Source organism: Vicugna pacos, unplaced genomic scaffold (assembly GCF_048564905.1).
Source record: "Vicugna pacos unplaced genomic scaffold, VicPac4 scaffold_19, whole genome shotgun sequence".
NCBI classification, from domain to species: domain Eukaryota; kingdom Metazoa; phylum Chordata; class Mammalia; order Artiodactyla; family Camelidae; genus Vicugna; species Vicugna pacos.
In genome coordinates this window covers 70218430-70231723 of record NW_027328740.1, presented here as the reverse complement: position 1 = coordinate 70231723, position 13294 = coordinate 70218430, and positions in this window count along the sequence as shown.

Below are 13294 nucleotides of genomic sequence, written 5' to 3'. Positions count from 1 at the left end.
TGGACCCGTACAATACACACACATAAATACACACATATACACATAAATATATACACACATACATACAGGAAAACAGACAGACAGACTGAAACACAGAGAAGCACGGGGAGACAGAGAAACAGAGAGAGAGACAACTCAGAGAGGCACTGAGAGACAGAGACCGAGAGAAAGAACACTGGAGCTGGTAATGAGTGGAACTCACATACATTTTCACAAGTCAGTCTATGTGTCAGAACCTGGTCCCAAAGTCGATCCACCCTCCAGGGGAGGGTGTGGGGATCCCACAAGGGTGTGGGAACAGAAGGCAAAAAATAGGAATCCATTGTGGGGCAGCCCACCACAGAGGCCGAGATGGGACACTGGGCCTGTATTTCAACATGACAGAATGACCTAGGAGGTTGTATGCCAGAGCGGACGATGTCAGAGTTGTATTTAATTTCAGTCTCACGACTGGGAGCGGGGAAGCAAGCAGCAAGGAAAGTGACTTTCTCCAGACCCCAGGGCAGACCCCGGCCTGTGTGGGGTGTGCTTTGAACTCTGCCAGCCCTCTGTGGGGTCCTTCCTTTGCTGAGTCTGTGCACGATCTCCCTGTGATGCCAGCCCGTGGGGGTGACAGAAGCAATAGGTGTTTCTAGGTCTAGAGACAGGATGGGTTCTCTAGGAAGCAGGGGCCAGAATGATCCCCACTGTGCTGATGGGGGATTGGGGAGGCCCTGAGAGGCACATGGCTTGTCCAGGATGATAACACTGCTGACTATGGGGAGCCAGGTCTGAACCCAGCTGTGTCTTCAGAGCTGCGGCACTGGTTGCATCCAGGCCTTCCCAGGGCTATGGGGGGGGGGCCTGAGTTGGTGTCACTGTGTGTGGACATGGCATGGAGTGAGAAATGAGAGATTGGAAGCCCAGAAAGGCCCTTGAGGAGCTTTGTGTCAGGAGGAAGCTTGGAGAAGTGGACCCCAGGAAGTGACCTCACTTCCCTGGCAATAGAGCCCAACAGAACTTGGAACCGAAGTCACCAGGCACCCACTCTGTAGAGAAGTCCCTACTCAGCTCACCTGGTTGGAGACAGAGGCATGTTCTGCTGCATTCCATTATCCTGAGGCCGCAGGCCCCAGAAAGCCCGCAGCGAGGGTCTCTACCAACGCTGCCGGCACTGGGTCAGGTCTCACCCAAGGCACCTCTGGCCTTTTGGACAGAGAGACCCAAAGGTAACACAGGGAGGCCCAGGGCAGGCCCCTCCAGGCTGGGCCACCACTCAGATCCCATCCAGGTAGCCACACGGCCCCATCCTGCCTGGTGGAGGTGGAGCAGTCAAGTTGGGGATGGGTATCTGCCTCAATAAAGAGAAGGACAGAGGCCTGGGGGGCCCAGTCACATAGACAGCCCAGGACAAAGCTGGCTGGCTGAGATGTGGAGAGGCTGGGAAGGGTCCTGCTGCCCGAGGTGGAGCCCATGCTCTCTGGGTATGTATTTTCCCTCCCGGATGTCTGAGCTGAAAAAGGTTCTGGTCTGATCTAGCAGCAGAGGGTAGAGTCTAAGGAATCAGGAGTGTTCCTGGCCGGGAAGGACTCTGAGACTTCCATGCTGGGTCAGCTGCTGGTCACTATCATTGCAGAGCCAGATACCACATATTGAAAAGAAGTTGATGAATAAGAACACCAACGCCCCCTCCCCAAGTGAAGGGCTGGTTTGTCACTCTTCTGAGGGCCAGCGCAGACTCCTGGTGGGTCTGGATATGGAGGGGTCCCCACCACCATGGCCCACAAATCAGTGGGGCAGGCCTCCGACCCAGACATCACCCAGGGCTCTCCCAGGGACCTACCCGGGGCTGACGGGTAGCTCAGCACACCCTGGTCTGACCTGGAGCACCGTGCCCACCTCGCTGCAAGTCAGGTGGAGGACCAGGAGCCCCCGAAGCAGAGACCAAAGGTCAAAAAGGCAGGGCTGGTGTATGTGTGTAGGTGAGGGTGGGGCAAAGGCTGGGCCACACAGGGAGGTGTCCCTAGAGGCTACTGTTGGGACCAGAAAAAAGAATGGCCTCAGACCACCTGTCTGGAAAAATTCAGTCACAGAACACATCCTGTGGGCACTTTCTGGGTGGGAGCTGTCTGGAAAGCTCTGGGAAGATTTCTGTCCTTGTAGAGGCACATGGAAAGGGAGGCAGGTGCGTAAAATTTTCCTCTCTCACAGCATGAGGTCTTCCACAAGACTTAAAACTCTCTCCACTTCCAATAGTTACAGAGGAGGCAGGGGCAGGGGAAGATTTCAGAGACCAAAAATGGGACGAACTGGATCCTGCAGGAGACCTCGAGCTACCTCCTGCCGCTCCTGCAGCTCTTCCTGAACCTGCATCTGCAGCTGGACTGCTGGGCAATGGAGAACCAGTTCAGGCATCACCACCACCTGGGGTAGAGCCCCCTCTGCAACCACCCACACCTTCTTCTCCAAAATGTTTTCCAAAATCCCACCGTCAGTCCCCCCACAAACTTGACGTCCCTTCCGCTGGAGATGTTTTTGTTTCATTTTCTTTAGTTTCCTTTGCTTGTTTCACATCATTTATGACATCCTTTATTTTTCTTTTTAGAGTTTCATGTAATAAAATATAGACTTTTCCCCTTTTAAATTATGCAATTCAGGAGCATTAGGGGTATTCACAATGTTGTGCGACCATCACTACCATCTAGTTTCACACTATTTCTTTCCTCAAAGTGAAACCTTGGATCCAGAGCATGCACTCCCCTCCCTCCTCACCCAGCCCCTGACAACCCCAAGTCCTCTTTCTCTTTGCGTGTCTTTACCTCTACTGGTTGTTCCCTGCCAATGAAATTTTAAAAAAGGATTTTTTCCTTCCTGCCCACATGTTTTCACCTGGGGCTGAGGATTTTTGTTTGTTTTCACTTGAAACAGCATTTTTATTATTTTCAGGGGATATCCAGGGGGATTAAAGATGTGATGCACAAAATGAAGCCCTTTTGGTAACTCTGTGCATAATCTCAGGGTAGACACTGCTGTTCCCCCTGTGACACCACAGCCAGAAGACACAAGGGAGATGCTTAGCTCTTCCTGTGGCAAAAACAAAACAAAACGAATCAAAAAAATTAGTAAAAGCCCAGAAAAATTGCTTGAAAGGCAAACCACAACCTGGAAAATTCATTCCTCATAACCAAAGGTTGGAGAAATTTTTCCCATCCCTGTAGTCCAAAATCCTTTTGAAACTCAGTGTTCTAAACAGAAACAGAACAGGCATGGGCAGTTCCAATGAGAGGCAATGCAGGTGGCCAGTGTGTGTTAGAGATGTTTGACTTCTCAGGTGAGAACAGAGGCAGAGAGAAACACTGCAGAGACAGCATCGGTCACCATCACACTGGCAGTTCTTTAGTCAGGTGACAACCAGCCCTGGTGACAATGTAAGCAGGCAGAGGCTCCAGCAGATCCCCTGGAGGGAAGAGTGAAGGGACACTCCTCTTCAGGAGAACAGGGTGCAGGACGCATCAAAGGGCCACAGATGCATCTCTTCCCCAGAAGATCTGATACTTACAGTTCATCCCAATAAAATCCTTACACACCTATTCAAAGATGCCTTTTCAAGGGTGTCCATCACAGCACTGGTTGAAACAGTCGGAATTAAGGCAACACTAATATTGATGGAGAGGGGATGGGGTCCATTCGTTCTGGTTCATGTGGATGAATGAATGCTGTTCAGTTGGAAAAGTGGGTGCCTGGTCTCAACCCAATGTCAAGGGAGGCCTCAGGGTGGAAGTATGCAGACCCACTCTCTGCATCCAGGGTCCCATCTGCACGACCACATGTGTGTGAAATCAATATAGATGGAAATTGACCTGATTGTGAGTGTGTGAGAGACAGAGATGGAGAGAGACATACTGAGAGACACAGAGACTGAGACATAAGCACCAAATCATTCATGACAGACACCGCTGTGGGTGGGAATTACAAATCACTTCTTTTTTAGGCAATATTTCAATTTTTTGTACTGTGTCTGTATTACTCTACTAATTCTAAAAGGATTAAAATCCTATGCTAATGTGACCCATTCATTACTCATCTATGGAGTAATTAAAGTACATTAATCCTATTTTTAAAAGAATTTAAAGCCTTCTCAGGACTCAGTTCCATGTCAGCTCAGTGGAAGCAGAGGTTCTCCAGGAGGTCGTGTCTCTTCTGAATCAGCATCCAATACAGGTGAGCAAGAAGTACCCGACTTGGACACTGAAGACTACAATAGATGAGAGAGTGTGTTGAGAGAAATTAAGACCTATATTCAAAGAGAATAATCCCATATTCATGGAGCAGAAGGCTTCATTCTACTAAGATGACAAAGGTCCACGAATAGATCTAAGGATTCAAAGAATGCCTACCCAAATCCCAGGTGGTATTTTGCAGGAATTGACAATCAATCTAAAATTCACGTGGAAAATCCAGGAGGTCAGAATACATGAGTGAATCTTGAAAAAGAAGAACAAAGTTTGAGGAATGGAAAGTCAGATGGAACCCACGGTTAATACAAAACCTCTTTAAGCTGAAGATAACTGAGATTCAAAAGATGCAGAAGAAAAGCTGTCATGGAAGCCAATTCTCTCCTTTCCCTTTTCCCTATTAAGTTAGGTTGATAAAAAAGCCTTTAACTTTCACCATTTAACATGGTAGTTACTTTTCTGGTTGGCTCCTGCGTGTGCATAAATAAAACGTTTCTCTCGTTCATCTCCTCTTTACTTCTGTGGGCTCTTTGGGAGGGACTCTGGATTATGGGGACCTGCTCTTTTCTCACCTTCTTTAGTGACATCTTTTGTCCATGGTGAAGTTCTTAAAAAAAAGAAAAGTCTCATTGGTTTTGGGTCAGATTTGGAACATGTATACCTTTGGAGACCCCCTGGAGGAACAAGGGGGTTCAATACTGCCTGGAGAATTCACTTGTCAAAATGCCTAACAAGACGCTATTTGCAAGGGTTTTTTTTTTAAAGATTCTTACCCTAAAACAAATCCCCTATCTAAACCTCTTGGATGATCAAATATAAAGAAAAAAGGAGAATCATGTCTGGCCTAAGAACACTTGCTTAACAAAACGGAAGGACAGAATCAGTTTCAGAGCAAAAATTAAAATGCATTTATACCATCAACCCTCCCACCCTTTTGTACACTGTCCTCATGTAATCTGCCAGATGGCCCCCTGGAGAAGGCCCTTTGCCCGGAACTCGTGCTCATTTTCAGAGCTCGGCCAAGCGGGAGGTTGGTCCCCAGGGCCTGAGAGGGGCTATGTGTGAAATCTTCTCTGCTGAGACCCAGCGGACTGAAGGTAACTGTGTTCTCTGAGGGAGAGAGAGCACACCGAGCCTCTGTGGAGGCATCTCTGAGACCCTCCCAAAGGCACAAATCTCTAACTCTGGACACGGGAATTTTTGATTGGCATCTTAGTTGGAAATCTCCTCCTGGATAGAAAGAAGCAGATTCAAGATGTTGCAATTGGATGGGCAGGTCGGCCTCTCGAATTAGTCGATGAGGAGGACACGCAATTCTCTGCAGAAGTAGGAACACCCATCCCTGCTCTGCTGACGTCATGTACAGAGAAACAGACGCGACTCTAGGGGGAATTCAAAACCCACCAACCTTTCTTACCGACGTCAACGTCCCCACTTTATTCTCCTGTCAGGTCTCTGCACAAAAACTGTGGCTCATCCCCAAATATCACACACCCATCACCCTGTACCACTCTGTGTCTGTGTCCAACTCGAGCATTAAGGCCTGTGACCGTTACTGTTAAATCGTGTCCCCCTTTCTGCCCGTCTCCCGCCATCATCCCAGTCCAACCTCGGTGTCTCTCTCCAGGTCAGCAGCACTCTTCCCACTGGCTTCCCATCAGCTTACCTTGCCCTGCTTCCATTGCTTATTCCCCATACGTTACCCACAACGGTCTTATTAAAGTATGAATCAGATCAAGTAGTTCCGCATTGCAAAATACTTTCGTGATTTTCCATTGTATTCAGAAGGATATCCAGAGTCCCTACCAAGGCCCTATGTGATCCGGGCCCTCACCGATCTCTGCAGCCTCAGCTCTCACCGTTCTGCTCCAGCCCATCTTCACCGCCCCGATGGTCCCCACCAGGACAGCTGCGTTTCTAACTCCAAGTCTAGTACTTACACTTCTTCCGGCCTGGGAGGCTTTTCTTGTCTGTTACCTACGTGGCTTATTCTTTTGCTTTATTCAGGACTTTGTTCAAATTATTTACCCTCAGAGAGGACTTATCTGACCAGATTATTTAAAATAGCACACACATATTTCCTATTCAAACATTTTCTCTCCTAATATGCTTTATGTTTCTTTGTGGCAATTATTAGTACCTGGCAGTACATCATATATTTATTTGCTTACTGGTTTACTGTCTGTCTTTCTTACTAGACCTATATTCATGGAACCACAAATAACTGTTTTAACCAGTAACTTTCAAACCACCTTTAAATGAATTCTTTTATAAGATGAGAATTTCAGAGGCTTCCACGGGTTGCTTAGGGGAAAAAAGAAAAAGGATTCAGGTTGAACTAATTTATTAAGGACCTGAGAGTTGGTTATTTATTTTATACATAGTAGTGTGTACCTGTTAATCCCAAACTCCTAGTCTAGCAAAAGGCCTAGCTGACTACTATTTTTAAAGGAATTTTTTCTTTTTAAACTGGGGTTGTTTGAGATCTCTTTTCTTCTTCGTTATTTTTCTTTTTTTAAAGATTTTTTTTATTATTTTTTTACATTGAGGTACCGCAAATTGAATCCAGCATGTACTCTACCCCTTGAACTATACCATCCCCTCCAAAGACAATTATTTTTATACTTTGACAATACCATATTGAATTAAGATTTTTGTTCCATTTTCCCTTCATAGAGTTTATAACTGAGGGAGAGAGTCAGAGGAAGCTCTGGGCCAACCCTTCCTTCTCAGCGGGTCACTACACAGCAGAGGAGCTTGGCTGTCTCCAGGCCCAGCTCACCTTTCTGCTCTGAGGGCCGACTCAGGCCACTTCTCTTACAGGCGGCATGTTAGAAGCAGCAGAAAGCCAACTAGCGAGCAACAATGACAAAACTGACCCACCTGCAGTTGGACATCATCTGGTCTGAAACGTACCTCTTAAATCTCTTCTTCTTATTAGTGGATGGTTTTCAAAAATATTCCCAAGGAGATGAATCTCACTCCATTTTTTCTGGATTTCTTGGGCCTTCTATGACTTTAACTGCAGGCTTCATTTTCTGCACAACATCTGCAGGGAAGCCAGGCAGAAAACGTGAACAGACCCTGCAGGCCGCGGCTGAGGCCTCCCGTCAAACATCCTTGTTGTGCAGAGCCTACGTTCATGGGACCAGTTTCATTACTGCTGTAATTAGTTCTTGTCCAAGTGTCCCACCGGAAATGTTTCTAGATAGAACGTGGCCTGACGCAGATGAGCAGTGGGGATGTGGGGTGCAGATGACACACAGACTGGAAGGAGAAAAGGGAAATGTTTCTTCAGGCTTCAGTTTGGAAGATTTCTGATTTTTATATGGACATTAAACTTGGTCAGGCTGAAGCACCATTTGCTCTAAGACGGGGTGATGTACACGTATCCCTACAACTTCAAAAAATATGTTGAAGCTGGGCGTAACAGCCTAGGGGACAGACAGCTTTGAGTGACACCTCCGTTCCAGGATGCCTATGATCTCGGGCTCACAAAGAGGAAAAGAATACACATATTTTGCCTCTGTAGTTCTATGTGAAATTATTTTGACCCTTGCCGGATGGTGTAAGATCAGAGAGCATGTAGTCTTTCGTACATCGCAAAGACGACAAGTCTTCTTGATGAGTCAGCACACTGTTTCCGATGGCCCGGGGTCTATGCCAGACATTAGCTGTCTAGACAAATACCACACAGCCCCCCATCCCTCAAGGAGATCACAGTGTGTCGTGGAAGATACAAATTTAAATAGATTTTCAAAACAATGTGGTAAGAGTCACTTTGCATCATATATACTATATGTTCAGAGGGGCTCTTGCACTGCCTGGGGCTGTGTTCTAGAAGATAGGGAAGGTGTCAGAGAGGAAATGCTTTCTGCACTGACATCTGACGGATTCCAGCAAATCTGTAGACCAGGAGAGTGCATGGTGGGGACGGGATTCTCAGCAGCTTGCGTGTCTCGTGCAGACCCCTGGTCATGTCTAAGAGCACTTTGCACTTAGGGAAGGAACGTCAGTGAGGCTAGAGGCTGTGAGGAACTAACGGAAGCTGAGGCTGAAAAAAAGCAGCAATGAGGTGATGAGAAGGTGTGACGTTAAATCAGAGAGCGTGGACTTCCTCACACACGCAGCGTGGAATTCTTTGCGGTTTTAAGGAGGAGAGTGACACAGATTAGTCATTAAAAGTGAGCAAAGTGGATTGTTCACTCTAAAGTACAGCACTGGGGAGACTAGAAAGGGGTGGGAATTAATGCAGTGGGGAGCGAGGAGCAGGGACTTAGTTGGGGGACATTAAGGAATAGAATTGTAGTACTGATGGGGGTGAGGGAGTGGAAAAGTAAAGGAAAACTCCCAGATGTTTGGCACAGAAAAGAGATGGGACAGTGATGCCATTGTTTGAAAAAGTAAAACTAGTTCTGGGCGAGTGTAAATCCAGACAAACAGAGCTTGAGATTTTTATGTGCTAACCAAATGTGAATGTCTACTTGTCAATTAGAAATATATTTCTGGGACTGAACTGAGATGTCCATGCTGGAAAAGATTTGACAGTTAATCATTGGACAGAGGGCAGTTGAAGCCATGGGAATAAATGCCACCCACTGACAGTTTACCAAAGAAAAGGGAAGGAGGGCACTTCTGGTTCAGAAAATATGGCAGACCAGAATCTTGAAGACCCACTCACTTAAGACACATAAAAACGTAGGACAAAATGCTGCCAGTGTTTTCCTGTTTTTTTTTTAAGGGCACGTTTATTGTGGTATGATACCTGTACAATAAAATACACATATTTCACATGTACTACTTGGTGAATTTGATAAATGTCTACACCCAGAAAACCATAACCACGATCAAGATAGCTAACATTTCCATCACTCCCCAAGAGGGGCACTTTTCGAATCCCCATATTTATCCCTTCCCATCTCCTTCTCTCCCTGTGAACCGTAAGTTTGTTTCTCTATGTCTGTGGGTCTGTTTATCTTCTGTATTTAAGTTCATATGTTTCTTTTTTTGATTCCACATATAAGTGATATCATATGGCATTTTTCTCTTTTCCTGGTTTACTTCACTTAGAATGACTATCTCTATGTCCATCCATGTTGCTGCAAATGACATTATTTGTTTTTTCATGGCTGAGTAGTATTCCATTGTATAAATATACTACTACTTCTTTATCCAGTCACCTGTCAATGGACATTTGGGTTGTTGCCATGTCCTGGCTATTATAAATACTGCTGCTGTGAGCATTGAGGTGCATGTGACTTTTTGAATTAGAGTTTTCTTCTGACATATGCCCGGGAATGGGAAGGCTGGATCATGAGTTAAGCCCATTTTCAGTTTTTAAAGGAACCTCCACACTGACTTCTCTAGTGACAATGCAGCCCATCTTGTGAAAGCAGAGCCATGCTCAGAAAGTAATGGGTATTTCTAAGGGCCAGACATGAAGTGCAGTGAGTGTGGCCTGTTCAAGAATCAGAGGGCAGTCTGCCAGGGCTGGAGGAGAGTGACAAGGGAAGTGTGGTACAGGTAGGAGTCAGACCATGTGGGGACATGGCAGGCTGGGATAAGGAGCCTGGACTTCCAGTAATCCCTTGGTAACCATGGGGCACTGGTTCCAGGACTCACCCTGAAGTCAACATCCATGGATGCTGACGCCTCTTGTATAAAATGACATAGGACTTGCATGGGACTCATGTACATCCCCCCATCTACTTTTATATATATATACAAACTTTTTTTATTGAGTTATAGTCATTTTGCAAAGTTGTATCAAATTCCAGCATACAGCACAAGTTTTCAGTTATACATGAGTATACACATATATTTGTTGTCACTTTCTCTTTCACTGTGTCCTCCTGTGTACTTTAAGTTATCTCTAGATTACTCATGGTATCTAATACAACATGAATGTTATGTAAGTAGTTGCCAGTGTATGGCAAATTCAAGTGTTGCTTTTTGAAACTTTCTGTTTTTTCAACAATATTTTCAATCCACCGTTAGTTGAATCTGCTGGATAGGGAGGCCCTAGATATGGAGAATCCCCAAGCTCCTCCTTCCCACATCCTATATTTTCACTGCAAGCACTGAAGGGGTCCAAACATAGAAGAGACCCATCTACCTGCTGGAAACCCTGAGGAATTCCGTCAGCGTATGTAGAGCAGGAGAGAAGGTTTAGGGCCAACTAGTGGGAAAGGAGGGCCTGCCTGGAGAGGATGGAGGAAGGACAGTAGTGGAAGCCATCACGTACTCTTACTGGAACTAGCTGACAGCAGTGAGGGACGCCAAGGAACTGGGTACACGTCACGTGTGGGGCGATCCTGGCCACCAGGTGCAGGGTTCACATAACTGGGACCCAGTTTGCAAGATCAAAATAACAAGGAGGCAAAGGGGCTGCCTCAGTCCCAGGATCCTGACAACGGCCACAGCGACGTGACCCCAGCTAATGCGGTTCCCCTAGTAAGCCAGAAAAACGAAACTCTGAGCCAAGATATTGCAGATTCCACTGCAGCCACATGGATAACTAGATCTCTAACCTGACAAAATGTAACCACCAGAAACAGGAATCTTTCCTTTTCTCTTCCTTTGGAACTTTGGACAGGGAGTCACAAATCTTTGACGGGAACCACCTATAAACCAATAGAGAGCTCACTTTTTCAGGAATAAGCATGGAGAAAAAGAGTGGGGTGATGGTTTAAAGCAGAAGTCAAAGTTGAAGCCCATCTGAGAAATGGTAAAAACATGTTTCTCAATGAATTCGAGTTATGGCAAAAAGAAGGAGGAAGGTTAAGGAAATCTCTATTAATATCCATTCACCATAAAAGACTAGCCAGCCATAAAAAGACAACACCTTAAATTAATAATTTTTTTTTTTGGTGATGAAAAACAATGCCTTAATTTAAAACAAGGCTTGGGCCATCAACAACACTCTGAGAATTGTTGACCAGGAGAACATAAATCTGCATATAGATATGTAAGTGTTCCAAGTCCACCACTCAAAAACAATTAGTCAATCATGTGTCCAGTTGATTGGGAAATCCCAATAAGTAAATAACTCAAAAGTGGGAAAGACATGGGATTAAATAGTGGTAGTGAGCAATGAAATCCAAGATGTATATACCTATATTTTCTTTGTTAATGTAACAAACTTAAAGCAACTGTCTAAAAAGTAGTAACTGGAGCACACAAACACACACACACACAATTTAGAACAACAGAGAGGTAAAATATGCTAAATTTATCATTATTGAGGAACAGGATCTAATAGATTATTTCATTTTTGAGACTCTTATAGGAATACTGGTCCAATTGCATAAAAATTTATGAACTTAGAGATGACTTATAAAGATTTAGAGAGAATTTTCTTTAAGAGGCAATATAGCTTCCAAATCACTGAAGAGAAAATTAACAATAAAAAAATTAATTAATCTAGGTAATATGGAGTAACACTGACCATATTTACCACCCTAAAATAAACCACAAAATGGATAAAATATATGAAGCAATGATTTTTAAGACACGTGGAAACGATCATCCACTAGGACCTTGCCTTGCCACCTCAATACCAAGGCTCCTAGGCCTCCTACTGCCATCACAAAGGATGTCCACCAGGAGGCGACATTTCCTTCCTCTGCTCCTACTGCAGAGCCAGTCCTGAGCAGTCCTTTTCCAGGTGTTGGCAGGCAGCTCCCAGAAGTGCTCTCGTGGGCCTTGGTCCCTTTTGGCCACCAGCAAAGGGATCAAGGATGAGCAGTGAGCCTCCTTCCTCATCCAAGACCTAGGAAACTATCTGACTTCTGAGCAGCCCTTCACTCTTGTCTGCTGTCTGGTACTCTCCACCCGGCTTCCCGAGTCCCCGGCACGGGCAGCCTGCACACTGGCCACAGCCCATCAGAATCTGTTCCCCCGCCAAGAGGCCACGCATGATCATGAGCAGGGCTCCAGGCCTCTGGAGCAGTGCGGCTTGGACTGGGTCCTGGCCCTGGGCGCGCGAGCTCCATGCCCTTGGTTGAGTCAGTCAACATCTCTAAGCTACAGTTTCCTCATCAGTAAAATGAAGACATAATCAATATGGAAAAAAAACAGAATCTGAGGGGGACTAAATTTCTGGTGATTGAAGATAATTTTAATTTTGATTTATACAGCAAAGGACATCATACAATTTTTACTACATCGTATTTCTAAAGGACAGCTTCTACTATTAAAAGTAATGCATGCACGTACACACAAACACACGTGCAGACACACTGGCACTAGTCCACATACATCCCCACGGGCACACACACATGGAGTCATGTACCACCCACACACCCATAACATACGCACAACCACACACATCCTCAGGCGCACACACACACATAACATACAGAACCACATACATCCCCAGGTGCACGTGAGCACACACAAACACACAGTCATGTACAACACACGTCCCCAGGTGCGCGCGTGCACACACACAAGTCTTACACACTTTGGCGTTATTCTAAATCAATTTACAATTGAGGGTCACAGTGTCCATTGTTTTATCCACTCAGAAGGTCCTGACTTTGGAGCGTGAAGCAGGAGCTCTCCTCTCTGGAGATGGTCTTTACCAATTACAGTCTCAGTAGAGCCAACATAACTGCTCTGGACCTTTGGAAGTGCAGGCCAGAGCATACCTGGGAGCTCACATCCTGTACATGTAAACATGTTAAGTGCAGTAGGTTCTAAAGTCCTGCCTTTACAAATATACGTTCATTATAAGGGGGAAGACCAGGTTCAAATTTAGAATTCCAAGACACAGGGGAGTCCGGCAAAGAAAGTGAGCGTGTGGGGAGAGCTGATTCCCAGTCTCTGACCACTAGCCTGATCCTTTTCTTCCCAATGCTGGGTCCATCCCTTGCCACAAGTGGCCTTGGATGTTCACAGGGGGACACTCAAAACTCACATTCGGGATCTGCTCATACCCTCCATACATACAGCTGCCCTTTGGCCTCTCTGTGAGTCCTGGGAATCTGAGCTTCCGGGAGAGCCGGTGCAGGCACTAGGAATGGGTCAGGGGCTGCTGAGACAGGGCATCTGGGGTCCTGGGCTTCTAGAGCATGGGA